Below are 14,249 nucleotides of genomic sequence, written 5' to 3'. Positions count from 1 at the left end.
TTTGAACAGAGATCCCCCACCCTGCTGGGAGCGAGTGCCGTGGGCCCGGCCGGGGGATGGAGGCAGCAGCCAAGCTCCAGCTGCCCACGAGTCGGCGTCACGTTCGCTTGGTGCCAACCGCTCGCAAAGCCTCTTGGTGGCCTGGTGAGAAGAGCCAGCTCTCTGGGATGCGGCTTTGCAGGCGATGATCTGGAACCGTCCATCATCATTATAGCTCTTTGCTTTCAAAACCCAGCCCGACAGAAGCATTTTGTTCAAGGGGGGTGTGTGTGTGCGTGAGGAGATGATCTAAAAGGACATCTCCCCGGGCCACCTCAGGGGGTTAGTGTATCTTTGCCCACCCCCAGCACAGTGCGGTAGGATTGTGCTCCGTGCGAATGGAAATCAATAATTCAGCATTTCCCCTTTCTGGGTGGAAGATGCTTGTTGGCTGTGGGAGGTGGGGTGGGCAGAGGCACGCTGGATGTGTCAGGGCACCGCTTCAAACTGTGCAGAGAGTGGAGGGAACCAGCACGACCCTGCAGTGTTTTTATACCAGTATAATTACCTATTCTGGGCATGTGGGATATTTTTAGCCTGCTTGCCTGAGGAAATTAAGCTCATATGATCATGTAATGAATGTATGTGCGTTTCTGCGTGTTTATTCTGACCTTAATAATTTTTGAACCCATTGGCAGTTTCAAGTGGATTTGATGGAGGAGCAAGCAGGCTCCCATACAATTAAGTTTTTGTACACACTAGTAGTCACGTAGAGGAGAAAAAGCCTATAAATGCGCCCCATCACCATTTCTTGTCCGAATGACAGGCCATAGTGTGGGCTTCTACTTTATCAGACATCAAAGACTCCACACTGGCGGAGAGAATTTAGAAAAACCCATTCGAACGGCAGGAAAAGATTTCACTGGAGCTCGCAGTCAAGCATGAAATGCAGATCTCAAGGAAACAGGGCTTTGCCATTCCTTGTGCTGATGGGACTGCATATTAACTGCTTATTAGTTGTATCAGCACAAAAGCAAGTGTGGATTTAGTTGGAAGGTATAAAGTCATTTCTAGTAACACAGCTTGTTCCTCTTCCCCACATAAGTGCATTTACGTCAGTAAGGCTGTTTTCTGCACTGGGTGAGTTAATGCTGCTTTCACTTTGGGGCATAAACAGGGCTTAAAAGCCCTGAGTGTTTCACATGGAGATTTCTGTGCTGGGGTAAACTCAAACAGCTGTCAGATTTGGTTCTCCGCTGTACTTAGAGTGACACGGATTAGGACTAAGGAAGGGAGTTCTCATGGCAAATCCTCTGTGTTGCCCTTCCTCAGAGGCTGCGATAGAGCTGTGCTGCTTTCTGCATCGTGGGGAGCGGACGGCAGGTGCTCAGCCCCTGGCAGCTCCGGGGAGAGACCTCATCGGTCCCGACCTAAACCCTGGGCACGGCCCGTTGCCCAGAGATACCGTGCTTTCTTCTTCTCCTCCAGCTTTTCAAGGTGGGAAAACCACATCCTTTTGCCCAGAGGACTCCCACATTTTGTAATGAGCAGGGGGCGCCTGCACAGCCCCCGCCTCCTGGCTTCCCCCCCTCCCCGGTTTGTCTGCAGAGAGATGCCCATGACGATTAACCTGTTCTTCAAACACACACGGCAGCGTTCTTAAAATTAATGTAGTTTTAATTTCATTTAACATAATTCACATTGGGGTTTAATGCAGTTTAGCAAATCCACGGGAAATTCAGGCTTTTGCTTAATTCAAATTAATTTTCCAGCGAGTCCCTGCATGGACAAGCCTTCCGAGAAGCCTGGCAGCAGCCAAGGTTTGGCACGTGCGGCTCACAGGGACAAACTGGTTAGAATTGGCCAAGATGTGTTTTGTTTACCCTCTTTCACACCATGGTATGCACTCCCAGCTAAATGACGGCAAGCAACCATACAGCTGCATGCAATCCCTTCCAGCATCCTCATCCTCACATCCAGCCCCAATTAAAGCTCCAGGCATTGCCTGAGACAACTGGGTTGTACAGCTGGGGTATGGAAAATGATGCTGCACTCTCAGTGAGGCAGGATGATCTGCCAGGCAAAGCCACCAGAGCTCAGAGGTGAGAAAGCTGCCATAAAATCCAGTGCCAGCAGGGATTTGACAGGGAGATGCTCCAAATCCCAGCCTGGAAATGGTGGCATCCTTAGAGAAACACACCCCGCTGCAGGGCAGGGTTACTTTTCCCAAGGCGCACCCCTCTGATACCTGCAAAGTGATTAGTGATAGCTTTCCAGAGTGCCTTTAATTAATGGCCCTGCAAGGCCCTGTAAGTCTGTGTTAGCACAGTACCGCACACCACAGCAAAATAGCCGGAGATCCCATAAACACATCTCTTCTCATCAGCTTGCCAGCTTATAGCAGCTGGAATTAAACTGATGCCAACACAATGACGCTGAGATCATTAAAGCTTTCCCGGACAAAAGGACTGTATCTCAAGGGTCTATTTGCCATAAACAAGCTGGGTGAAAACAACAGGAAATATTGAGGAATAATATTCTCGTGAAGAAAACCCTGCGCTGGTAAAATGCGCCGTCGGGAATTAGGACAGATGACTTTGCTCATCCTCTGCGGGGCTTTTAAACTAACACAGCCTGAGCCTGGGGCTCGGGGCTGCGCTGTGTGGAGATGGGCTGAACACCTGTGACTGCCAGTGGCTTCTGGAAAAAATGCTTCTCCAGGTGCAGGGGACTCTGGAAATACGATGGCATCCTGGATTAGCTGGTGCTCGTAGTCAGGCGATAGTGGTTGCCCAGCACCAACCCAGATGTCAGCATGAGAGCAGTAGTGGAATTCCAGGGGTGGTGGCTGTCTCGTGGGACCTGCCAAAGTTAATGGATGCTCAGAGGGAGGAACAGGACACCGAGGGCGCGACACGCAGCATTGCTTTCCAAGGTGACGTTTCAGATGCACTTCAGCCTGTTGGGTTCTTGGAGGGGTTGGGGTAGGACCAAGGTGTTCAGTGGCCAAGTTGCTTTGAATCAAACTGAAAAAGATATTAGAAAATAAAGGAGATGAAGTCCCAGATTTTGACACTGTAACCAACACATAGTTATTTGCCCTTCCAGGTGAAGAGTTTTGCTCCTATTGGGGTTATTAATCGTTTCTTAAATGTTTTGTTTTCTTCAAGGAGCTCAAACTCTAAATGACAAATGCCATGGTGAAATGTAATGTGAAAAATTAATTCTGAAAATACAAACCAATGTAATTTTTGGAACCTGTCCAGCATTTTCATCTGCAAAAGCAATTGAATCCATCCTGATTCTGAATTCAGTGAAGAGTTTCCATTCCTAAGGCCTGGTTTGGGGAGAGGCTTTTTGTAAGGGAATTGCAAATTGCTGTCTGCTGCATCTACCATGCATGCCCCGCTTAAGAACTCAACACAAAAGCTCCTGAAATTGGGAAAGATCTTAGTCAAACCACCACAAAGGAAGGTCTTATGGTGTCCATAAGTTACATGTGCAATCCCCACCGGTGATTTAGGTCCACCCACATCATCCCTTACTACGCTCCAACTTAACCACCTATTTTAGGATGGGAGAAATCCTCTCTCTGGAGGTGCTGATCTCTGTTGAGCCAGGTATCCCAGTAGCTGTCTATATGGCAGGCTAGCCCAGCTCTTCAGATGCCCTGAACCATCTGGATATGCAGTGGCTCCATACAGGAAATCCAACTGCCATTGCGCTAGACCCAAGACGCTGCCATGCTGCAGCGGGTCAAAGCATTTCTTAATGGCTCGGCTAATCCACTGGTACCCACCGCATGAAGGACTTGCCTGCTTCCTTCCACAGCTCCAAAGAGTAAATTAAAGGATACGATGAAACATATTACATTTGCAGCTGGCTCAAAGGGAACATAGCAGCATTAGGCAGCCCTGGTGCTCATTAAATGCCTCTGACTAGAAGGATGTAATGAACCGGTTTTATTACAATAGTAATTTCTTCCTATCACATTTGGTGGTTATATATTCATGGGGGATGCGGGGAAGGGAGGAAGATCAGTACAGACTGGTGCATTAAGATATATTGCAGGCAGAAAAGATGATACCAGAGCATGTGGCTGACAGATAGGAGAGAGGCGAAGCAGAGAGCAGAGTATCCCCAAGTCCATTATAATGCCATCAAACTGACCTTCAAAAAAAAAAAAAAAAAAAAGAACAATAAAAAGGGGACCCTCTGTTCTTGGCTTCTGAAGCATCAGCAGCTCCAAAGTTGGTTTAATGACCAGTGATCGTTAGGAGCCTGCCAGAGCTGCAGCTGCTCTATCATATACTTTGGCCGACCCAGGCTAACTGGGGATGTTGCCTTGTGTCCATGGCGTGGGGTGTCCGTGTACGACAGAAAGCTCCAGGCAGCTGCTGGGACCTCACGGGCAGAGGTGGTAGGTGGTACCTGGGGCCGCGCTCGTGGCACAGGCACTGCGGCATGGCCCGGCGAGCCGCGCAGGAGGGGCAGCTGAGAAGATACAGCCTGAGAAGGAGCCTGGCGGTCTCCCCAAAGTTTCAATGCTGGACTTCTCCATCTTTCAGTCTCATTGTAACTAAGGTAGTTTTCTAAATTTGTACAAAGAGATAATCCATGATTAATAGCCATTTTAATAAATGGCTAATCAATTTATATGGGTTGCTATAGAGTCCAATAAATCAAACCCAGGTTGATTATAACCATGGCTTATAGCCATCTTATAATACCTTCCACTGATGTGCTTATAATAATCTGTAACATCCGCTACTGCTGTCGGTAACTCATTTAAAACACAAGTTAGTATTTTTTTTAACCTGCTAAAAGCACAGAGTGAGTAAATATTCCCTTATACTTGTAAGTCACGTGACCTTTCATGGTTGCAAATTTGGGGCCAAATCAATGTCCATCAGAGGCAAGGAAGGACTCCCATGGCTTGAAAAAGAAGCTGGAAGAGTGATACAATTACAAGAAAGGTAAGACTGAGCTGGACTTGAGTCCTGTGTTGTCTGAGAAGCCAGAAGAGAATGCTGGGGGGGGGAAGGGCAGCTAGATCCCCCTCCGCCTGTCCGTCCATTATCTCGCAGCAATGCCAGGGTCTGCAGAAGGCTGAAGTTCTTGGGTCTCATGTTCAATAGCCACGGGTGGATTTATCCCGATGAACACCCCTTGCCCCTCCTTTTGCGGACTCGCAGAGTGGTTGACGCTGGAAGGGACCTCTGGGGGCCACCTGGTCCCACCCCAGCTCAAGCAGGGGCACCTCGCGCTGGGTGATTGGAGGGTCACCCTTTAAACTATTTTGCCTCTGACCCTGCAGCCATACATTCCACCATGTAATCACAGAGCATGTGAAAACCACAATTAAGTTAACTGTTCTGTGATTAGACGCATAGGAATATATGGAAAGTGTCTTTCTGAAAAATCCAAACTTTGGCTGCAAAGCACCGGGAGGGGTTCAGGTGGCATTTAGCAGCCTGGATGTCCCAGCTGGCAGCCAGCTGCCTCCCAGCAGGACACCCTTGCTATTCTGGGGCTGTGTCCTGCCAGCCATCGAGGACAGCTATTGCCCAAAAGACAAACAGGAGTTTAGCACTTGAACCGATCCCTTAGAGAACCTAGGGCAGAATTTCTGCTGTTTTCCAGCATCTCTGTTTTCAAAGCCACCACGACAACAGAGAATAATGATAAATTAAAAAAGCAGAGCAAACGGTGAGCCTGGATGGTTAAAAGCCACAGATGGTAGGTTTTGCTTTTTTCATATTCCAACTTTTTTTTCTTTCTGACTTAATTCACACAACTCTTTGGAAGAAGCCCTGTTTGCTTAATATAGACTGAAACCTGTAGCTGCCTGGAAAAAAGAACTGTGGTGATTTCTGAAAAACTAAAGCCTATAAAAGCTGACACACAGCCCCTCACACTCTGTAAAAACCATCTCTTGGCGGATTTATTAGTCTTAGGCAACAGCAGTTGGTCTGAAAAGAAAATGTATTTAACCTTTCTTTTTAATTGTCGCACTGTTAACCTGTCAGTTCTACACGGGGCTGTTAATAATTCTGCTTTAAACATCTCAAAAGGAACTTTCATGTTTAAATATTAAACATTAAAACTTGGGTATAGTTAGAAAAGAATTGATGCAGCACTTTCAGCAGTCACGTGGCTCGATCCAGTCCGTTGGAGTGCCTGGGAATTGTCACGCTGAATTAAACACAGGGTAAGCTGCAAATGCTGATCCCGGGGTCAAAACTATGGGGCTTTAGCCAGGGTTTGGCCTTGGAAAGGACTGAGTTAGACCTCTGGAGTGGGTCCTTATCTTCACCTTAAGGTAGGATGCACATTGAGGAGGAGAATGAATTAATTTGGTTCAGCTAACTACATTTTAACTAGCTGCTGCAAAACAGAAGCGCACGCAAAGCAACTCAGTTTTAAAGGAGGTTTTAGCTTGGAATCAATTCCAAGCATCTGTGCAGACATGTGTCCTGCATTAAAAGCCATATTGGTTTTGCTTTCACTGGAACTTGAAGCCTAATGCACCCCTTTTTTTTTTTTTTTTTTGCAAATATACTTTGAGATCTACCTTAACTCATCCCAATTTTTTTCCACATCTGTCAGCCCACAGGTAACTCCAGCATGGGCAGGAGGGGACGGGAACGCTCTCACCCTCTTTGGTTTGCTGATGGAGCAGCCCTATGGGATTCCACCAAACCTCACCAAGATTGCCACCAGCCATGGGGACAGGCACACAGCACTGCTGCCCTGCGACACCCCAGGAGCACCCTACAACATTCCAGGGAATGGGAATTTGAACATAAATCCCACCACAGGCTGCAAATGGCAGCGGGAGAGGGCAGTTAGGCTCCTGCTGGGTCACTGCCTGGGCTGGTGGTGCCCAGGGCTTCCCGCTCGCTGACACTTAGGGCTGTGGCTTTCTAGATCTCCTTGTGGACAGTGCCCTCTCCAAAGGAGAGGTTAAGTATTAACTCAGCTGGAGAGATGGAGCGTGTAACTTGGGCACCCAGGTAGGAAAATGGGGTTATGGATCCTTAAACCAAAGGGTATCATGTGTCATTTGTTGCCTTTTTTTTTTTTTTTTTCTTTTGTAGGCAAGGATTGAAAGGTTGGCTAGCTTGCCCAAGGTCATGATGAACTTTGTTGGAAAGGTCAAAGAATTGAAAAGCTTGGGGCGAATCCCTCAGCACAGGTTGGTCCACCTCTGCCCCTCTCCTCTCTGACCAGAGCTGGCAGGAACTAAAGCCTCATCCCTGACATCTCTGCTGCATAGCTCAGGCCTGGCTATAACAGTAAAATGATGTCTCTCCTGGCAACAATCCTGTACCCTTAAAACCAAAGATATTTTCCAGGATCAAGAAACTCACTGGGACTTTCACAAGGGCAGGGTCGGAGCTGTTACACTGATAGAGAAGAGCACAGCAGAACACACAGCTGTGTTGGGAAGCCAGATCAGTAACAGCACTGCTGAACTACAGCAGAAGCATGACACACCGGTGTAGCCTTAATTAACAAGCATTTCCACCCCGATATACTGTGAGCCAGGTACAACAGACAGTTGACCACATGGTGTGCCTGCACTGCAAAGGGTTGCAGTGGTGTGTTGCAAATGCTGCCTTCCCTTTCCTGCAGCTGCCTGCAGCGATTTGAGGAGCACATCCAGTGCACCTCCCTGCTCTGAGTCCCACCACGCCGCTGCTGGCACTCACACACTTGTCTCATTCCCCAGCCTTGCATAAGATTTCCCTGCTTGCTGTAACCTGTCTCTGAGCATTGCATCGCTTGCCACCAGAGAGACGGGCATTCCCGGGCCACAGCAGAGTTGTGTGGCACCCCTGGCCACTGGAGCTCCTGCTCTGGTTTGGGCTTTGCTGGTGCATGCAGGGAGTGGAAGGCTCCAGTAACCTGCAGTTTTTGTTGGCAGAGGCCACGCTAAGGCAGCCGTGTACCCCTGTGCTACTAACGCCTGCTTGGCACGGCTCCTGCCATCTGCTCTATCTAGACGTTTTCTCCTCCAGCAGAAAGATGTCCGAGACTGGTTCACACACTTGGAAGCTCTCTCTCCCCTTTTCAGTACAGGTACCTGTGAAGCCCACGCACGCCAGCTGTGTGACGGTACAGCCTTGGTGGCCCTTCCACGCTTCCCTTGGCAGCCTGCAAGAGCCCTACAGACGGCAGCCTCAGCAGGCTCTGCTTTACCCCTACCGAACCCCCAGACAAACTGTGTGAGTCTGGCCAGGACACCATGGGCTATTCAGATGGGTCAGAAAAGCAGGAGAAGGGCGATAACCACATCCATATCACGTCTTGGCCCTTTCGGTCACGATGCTCACAGCAACCTGGGATGCCACGGGGCAAATTCAGTGGTGCTGTCTAAGGCAGCAGCATTCAAAGCCTCTCAGGTTTGCTAAGACTCCCTGGGCACTTCTTACACCCTGCCTGCTGATGCATAAAGCGAGCTAAATAAGTGTAATTTATGCACTGAAGAAAAGGTGCAAGTTAAAGTAACTCCCAGCTTAAAATAGCCTCTGAAATGGGGAGAGAGAGGCAGTAAGGGGAATATTAACTTTATGCCGCGCAGAGCACCATCTCTGAATTTGGCCCTGGGCCTCAAAGCTTTTAAAAATAAAGAGTAAATCTAGTTTGGAGGAGGTTGTACATAGCTCTGTGCACCTCTCCAGGACTTTGGTGGAGAGTCCTAGGCCCAAGCGAGGTTCCGATGCTGAACAGCCTGATTTTCCACTGCTGGTTCCTCCCCTGCCTGTTTACACCTCTGCAAAGCAGAGATAAACCAAGGCCATTCCACTCAGCAACCGCTGTACAGGGCTGCACATGCCGAGCGATGGAGCAACAGACCCTTCGCATCTCAGCTGTTAAGCACACCCTGGCTGACTGTCTTTTCCTCACTTTGATGCTCCCTTTATGCACAGGACAAGTTGTTTGCCAACCAGGTGGCTCCCACTGCATCGGGAACATGTGGATTTATTGCTATCAATACTTTGCAGTGACCTGAATATTTCCAAAACTTGTGTCATCCTGCCCAGTGCACACTTAGCACTTAATTGTCACTAAAGGCACTGCCACTATTGATTGTCTGTGACCTGTCTGCAACCTGCACCAGTCAATAACTCTGTGATGAAGGCTGGTATGGGAAGTGCCATCACCAATGTTAGGCTGATAACATTATGCGCCTCTGACATGTGAATCAACCCTAGGGTAAGTGAGCTGATTTAGAATATAATGAATAAATATCCTTGGGTTTGAAGGGGGAATGCTGTCAAAGGCTTTCTAAAAATAGTAGGTAACTGGCTTTGTATTAGGCTTATTATTGCCTATGATGGTTTCTCAGAAGTTTTGAAACCACAGCTTCCTCCTTGGGTGCATCTCTGCACTCCAGAGCTGTGCTCTCAAGGCACTAGCACTGCCTCCCCCAGCTGCAAGTGCCCAGCAGAAAGAAGTTACCTTCAGCACCAGGCAACGCCCGGCTCCACATGGGATGAAAACAAAACTCCTTAAATACAGGCAGTGTTATCCCCTGGTGTTTGGGGCACTTGTTTGGTTGGAGACAGCTCTGAAGGGTCCTGACCAGGAATACAGATGCTGGGAGGATTTGCTGACCCTGTTACTGATTGCTGTGAGTTGGCTGCACTGCCTTCCACCATGAACCGCTCAACTCCAGAACTTTTTCTGCTAAGCAGCTTCTGTTTGGAAAAAACCCCTCTGTATTCTGCCTGGAGTGTTTGTGCCAAGAAACAAATCTTATCTCCTGTGCACAAAAGGACTTTCACTAAAGGAGCAGCACTGCCCCGTTCCTCTGGCTCTTGCATCTCCTGGAGAAGGCTGGTCCTCAATGTTCCTTAGAGATGCTGTGTGGCTACTAATGTTATATGGTTCTTTCAAGCAGATGCCCTGAAGAGGCCTTTATATAAGGCATTACTATTAAGTATCCAAGGCCATCATCTGGCAGGACCAGTCTGTGAAGCCTATTTACTGATGCAATGAAGGGAAGAGAGGACAACATCCCCTTCCACCACCATGGCCATCCCGCTCCCTGCTGTACCTGTGTTCAGCCCCATGTGGTGGTTACAGCTGCCCTTGAGTTAACACCCTGTTCTCATCTGGTTCCTGGTATCATCTTGTTGGCACCCTCTCACAAGCTAAAGGCACTGGCAGAGCTGACGTTCCCTGGGCAGGTTTCAGTTGTCCCCCCACCCCGCTGAGCAGGCGAGTGCCACTCAGTGGACATGGCTCAGTGAGATTCGCAAGCTGTGGGCCGCAGATAGCGATCACTCCCCCATGGCCAGAGCAGGGATGCTACGAGGATGCTGCCAGGCAGCCACATGAATTTTTTTATAGCCCCACACAAAGACCAACTCCTACTCTAAGCCTTCACAGGGAAACTGCTTTTCTTCTTTTTCAGATTCATTGTCATCTTATTCAGAAGGATGTGCAGAGCAAGAAGGGACCTTGTAATCTTTTGCTGCAGAAAAACAGCGCGAGGAGGACCTTCAGCAAGGATCTCAAAACAGCACGCTCAGACCTGGGGAAAAATCCCACTGGGAAATTTTCAGCCAGGTCCAGACTCCATTGACCATCCCCTGTGTGTTCACCCTCTGTATTGTAAGTTGGCTCCAAAGGACCCTTCAAATGGCCTGAGCCCTTCAGTAATCCACGGACAGTATCTGAAAGGCTTAAAATACATCAGCAAATCACACACCACTAGATCCTAATGCAACAGAGCAAAATCTGTTGAAGAGGCCTGATGGAGCCTCTTGTGATGGTCTAACAGTGGGTGAGCTCAGCCTGCTCCTGACCAATTAATGCCACTCTTCCACTGAAACCTCAGGGCCCACCCAGCCCTCTGCACCAGATTTAATCACATCTGTTTGCTTTTATATCACAGGATACAAAGGCTGAAGTGATGGGTACAGACTGCAGCAGCCTCTGACAGTGCTGGTCGCACCAGCATCGCTGGCTGGTTTATAGCGACAGCGAGTTTTGGAGGAGAAGCCCCCATCTGTAAATTAGCATGGACCTTCTGGATGTCCCAGGCTGGGCAGACATCTCCAGCTTGGCTCTAAATGTGAAAGTAATTGTCACAGCACCCTCAAAACTCAGCAGCTGCAGCAAGGCTTTTACCATCCCATCCCAGTTAGCTTCCATAAGCAGTTCCCACACCTTGTCCCGGCACAGCCACCGGTCCCCCACAAGGTTTCACAAGCTCATCTACTGTCCGGGCTGTTTCTCCATCCTCTCCACGCCAGCCCACCCTGCTTCTTGCCTCTGCTGCACCCAGATTCTCCCTTCTCCAGGCTCCTCTTCCAGCCGGTCTCTCCTCACCCAGGCCCCTTTCTTCTCCCGGGGCCTCTCCATGTCCCCCCTGCACCCGGGGCACTCTCTCTCCTCCCTCCACTTCTTCCAGGTCTCTCTCCATCCAGTGCTCCTCTTCCATCCCCTCAGAGCTATTTAACTACTTAGCAGGAACCAGCCACAGCTGCACCTCATCCACACGAGCGCCCCCCCCCCAAGCCAGCCCACCGCTGTACGTTATCAATGGTCATTAACCTGCCCTCATTCCTCTATAATTCCTCTACAAGTAATGATGTCCTCTCCTTTCCCCACCTGAAGCCACTCTGCTGTCTCCTGCTCTGTGATCAAACTCCTACTGCCTTTCACAGGATTTCATAGATGAGGTGTTTCTTCCGCAGGCTCTTGCATTAAAGTTCATATGTATCTTTAAGCACATGTGGAGGAAAGCCTTGAGCACTGCAATTCACCCAAATCATCATGACTCCTTTTATTTTTACATTAAATGTTTTCTTTATGAAAGGAATAAAAGAACTATAACAATCACAATGAAATAAGAAAGTGAATGCCTAGAGGTAACTACAATATAAAATCATATTCATCATATCATAATATTTTACATTTGCTCATTGGTTTATGTGGATTAAAACCCACTCGACGCACAATCTAACAACAGCAAGAAAAGCTGCAGAGGAGGAAGGGGAAAAGTGACGCAGCCCTGGGACCTGGGACAGCAAGAAGTGACCTGTGGCTAGTGAGCGAGCCAGAATGGCATCCGATGGTGGTTCAGCGTTTTGCATCAAAGAAACAGCCCCGCATGCCCTTGCCCTGCCCCGCAGCCATGGTCACTCCTGCAGCCATGCCCACTCGGCCTCAAAACCAGCCAGCTCAGCGTGAGCACCACGGCCACGACAGCAGAGCACGAGCTGGAGGCAGAGGCGCCCCTTCCCACAGAGCCTGCTCCTGCTCCCACCCTGGCACAATCCTCCTCTGAGGCTGGTGGTCCCCAGGACCCGGCCAGCTGTTAAATTAACAGACAGAAAGTGGAACAAATAATGTGGGGAAGCAGGGCATTCTTCAAGTCCTGAAAGACTTCAGACCAAGATGAAATGCCTTCCTGGAAGCTGGATGAGGCAGCAGTGGAGAGCCTGGATTGCATTAACTCACCTCTTATAGAGGGGCTGGCCCAGATGCTCCAGTGGCCTGAACATCTCTGGGTGAAGGAGCATTTGCAGTGAAAAATGGTGTTTGCCATCTTCCACGCAGCTCCTAAGGTGTCTTCTCCCAAATGAACTGCTAAAATACTAACTTCTGCATGGGAAAGCATGTAAGCTTGCTTACAAAGCAAGTTTGTAAGCAACACGGGTGGTTTGTTCCTTTTTTTATTTTGGAAAGGAAGGGAATAAATAAAGCAGATCTTGCTCCTCAGTGTCCTGAGCTGGCCAGGGCCCAGGGAGGCAGGATTGGGTGTTTGGAAGATGGTGCAGTCACATTGAGTTCAAGAAAGCAAGTTAACACCGACTGCAGGTTGCTTGTCTTCTCCTGCATAAACCCCAACATGACATTTACTACCCTTCTTACAATGCTTTTAAATATATTTCCAGATGCTTCCAAAGAACACTTTAAATTATCCATATCCCATTTTTCACACGTGGCATCGAGGCAGTGCACTATTTTTATTTTCTGCAGGGCAAGTCAGACCAGTGCTTTGTGGGTTTTGTTTGTCTGAAATGAGTCTATGTGGCAAAAAATCTGCTGCATGTTGATGCCATTGTGCAAGTTCTATAGCTAGAGCTTTTGCCATGACAGTTTGTAAACACGGCGTTAGCGTTAATGAGTCATTAGAGCCTTCCTGCTGTGCAAGCACGTATATAAAACTGCAACATGAGCTGCAACTTGGAACGGGTTAAATGATCTTCCAGTCCCCCCTAGTGAGGTCTCAGCAGAACTGAACACCCACATCTGAACTTGCAGCACGTGGTAGGCTCTTCCCCGTCCCACAAACTCACACTTGTCAGAGAGAATGACATTTTCTTTTTTTCCCTTTTGCTCTTTTTCCTCTCCTTGCCTGACCTCACCTCTCCTTCTCTCTGAACTAATTAACGCAAGACACTCCCAGCCACAACACAGTGCCACGCTGGGCTGTGTCTTACCGATCTTTTGGCACAGGGGCTGGTGTTCTTGTTTTCTGTTTGCAGCAGTTGAGGACGAGGCGCTGGTCCTGGAGCCTTTCTAGGTACTAGTTACCAGGATGATTGCAGCAGGCAGGGAAGTCTTTGCCTGGGAGCGGGGACAGGGGCAGGCAACGAGGGACTGAGCAGGGTCCCGTCACACGTGCAGGACGAGGGTCCCCTGGGCATCCTGTGCCCGCAGGACCCCTCAGCCACAGCACCGCACCCGCTGCCTCCTCCCGAGCCAGCTGCAGCGGCTGCAGCTCACCAGGGGCAGCTCGGTAGCAGATTTAACCTCTTTCCACATCCCCTGCTCTCCGTCTGAGACTCGGCAAGTCCTGAGACTCCTAAGGAAGCCGCAAAGCCCCCTCTTCCATCATTCTTGCATCACTAAATTAAGATATCTCCACCTGTTTGTTTTGTTTAGCTCCACATTAGTCTACAAAATGAGACCAATATTTCACCAAGACCTCATACTTCTGATCAAATTACTGCAGACTAGGACCTCCTATAGCTGTCCTGCTCAACACTTATTGCTCAGAGCATTGGTTGCAGCGACTCTTCACGGAAGGCATATTTAGCACAGCTCTGCTTCTTTTTTATCACAAAACTATGAAGATAAGGTTTCATTACCTGCACGTTCAAAATGCAATGAAACATTTACCTAAAACAACCAGGATGCTCGGAGGGAACGGTGCTGACAAAAAGCAGAAATGAGCTCTGCTCGGTTTGCTGCCTCCTCTAACTCACCAGCACCTGGCAGCAGAGAGCCCGCTCCCTTCCACT

The 14,249-nt window shown here is 48.9% G+C and overlaps 1 long non-coding RNA gene across 2 annotated transcripts in view; it reads right to left on the bottom strand.

The window, feature by feature from the left end:
- Nucleotides 1–1,638: 1,638 nt before the first annotated feature.
- Nucleotides 1,639–14,249, bottom strand: part of LOC119145553 — a 159,573-nt gene continuing 146,962 nt past the window's right edge. For both annotated transcript variants that reach the window (XR_005103446.1, XR_005103445.1), the window contains one exon: nt 1,639–3,005. This is a non-coding gene — a long non-coding RNA (uncharacterized LOC119145553). The remainder of the gene's footprint in view (nt 3,006–14,249) is intronic.

This window comes from Falco rusticolus, chromosome 3 (genome assembly GCF_015220075.1).
Source record: "Falco rusticolus isolate bFalRus1 chromosome 3, bFalRus1.pri, whole genome shotgun sequence".
In the NCBI taxonomy this organism is placed as follows: domain Eukaryota; kingdom Metazoa; phylum Chordata; class Aves; order Falconiformes; family Falconidae; genus Falco; species Falco rusticolus.
Note: the sequence above shows the minus strand (reverse complement) of the source record. Positions and strands in the feature narration are given on the sequence as shown.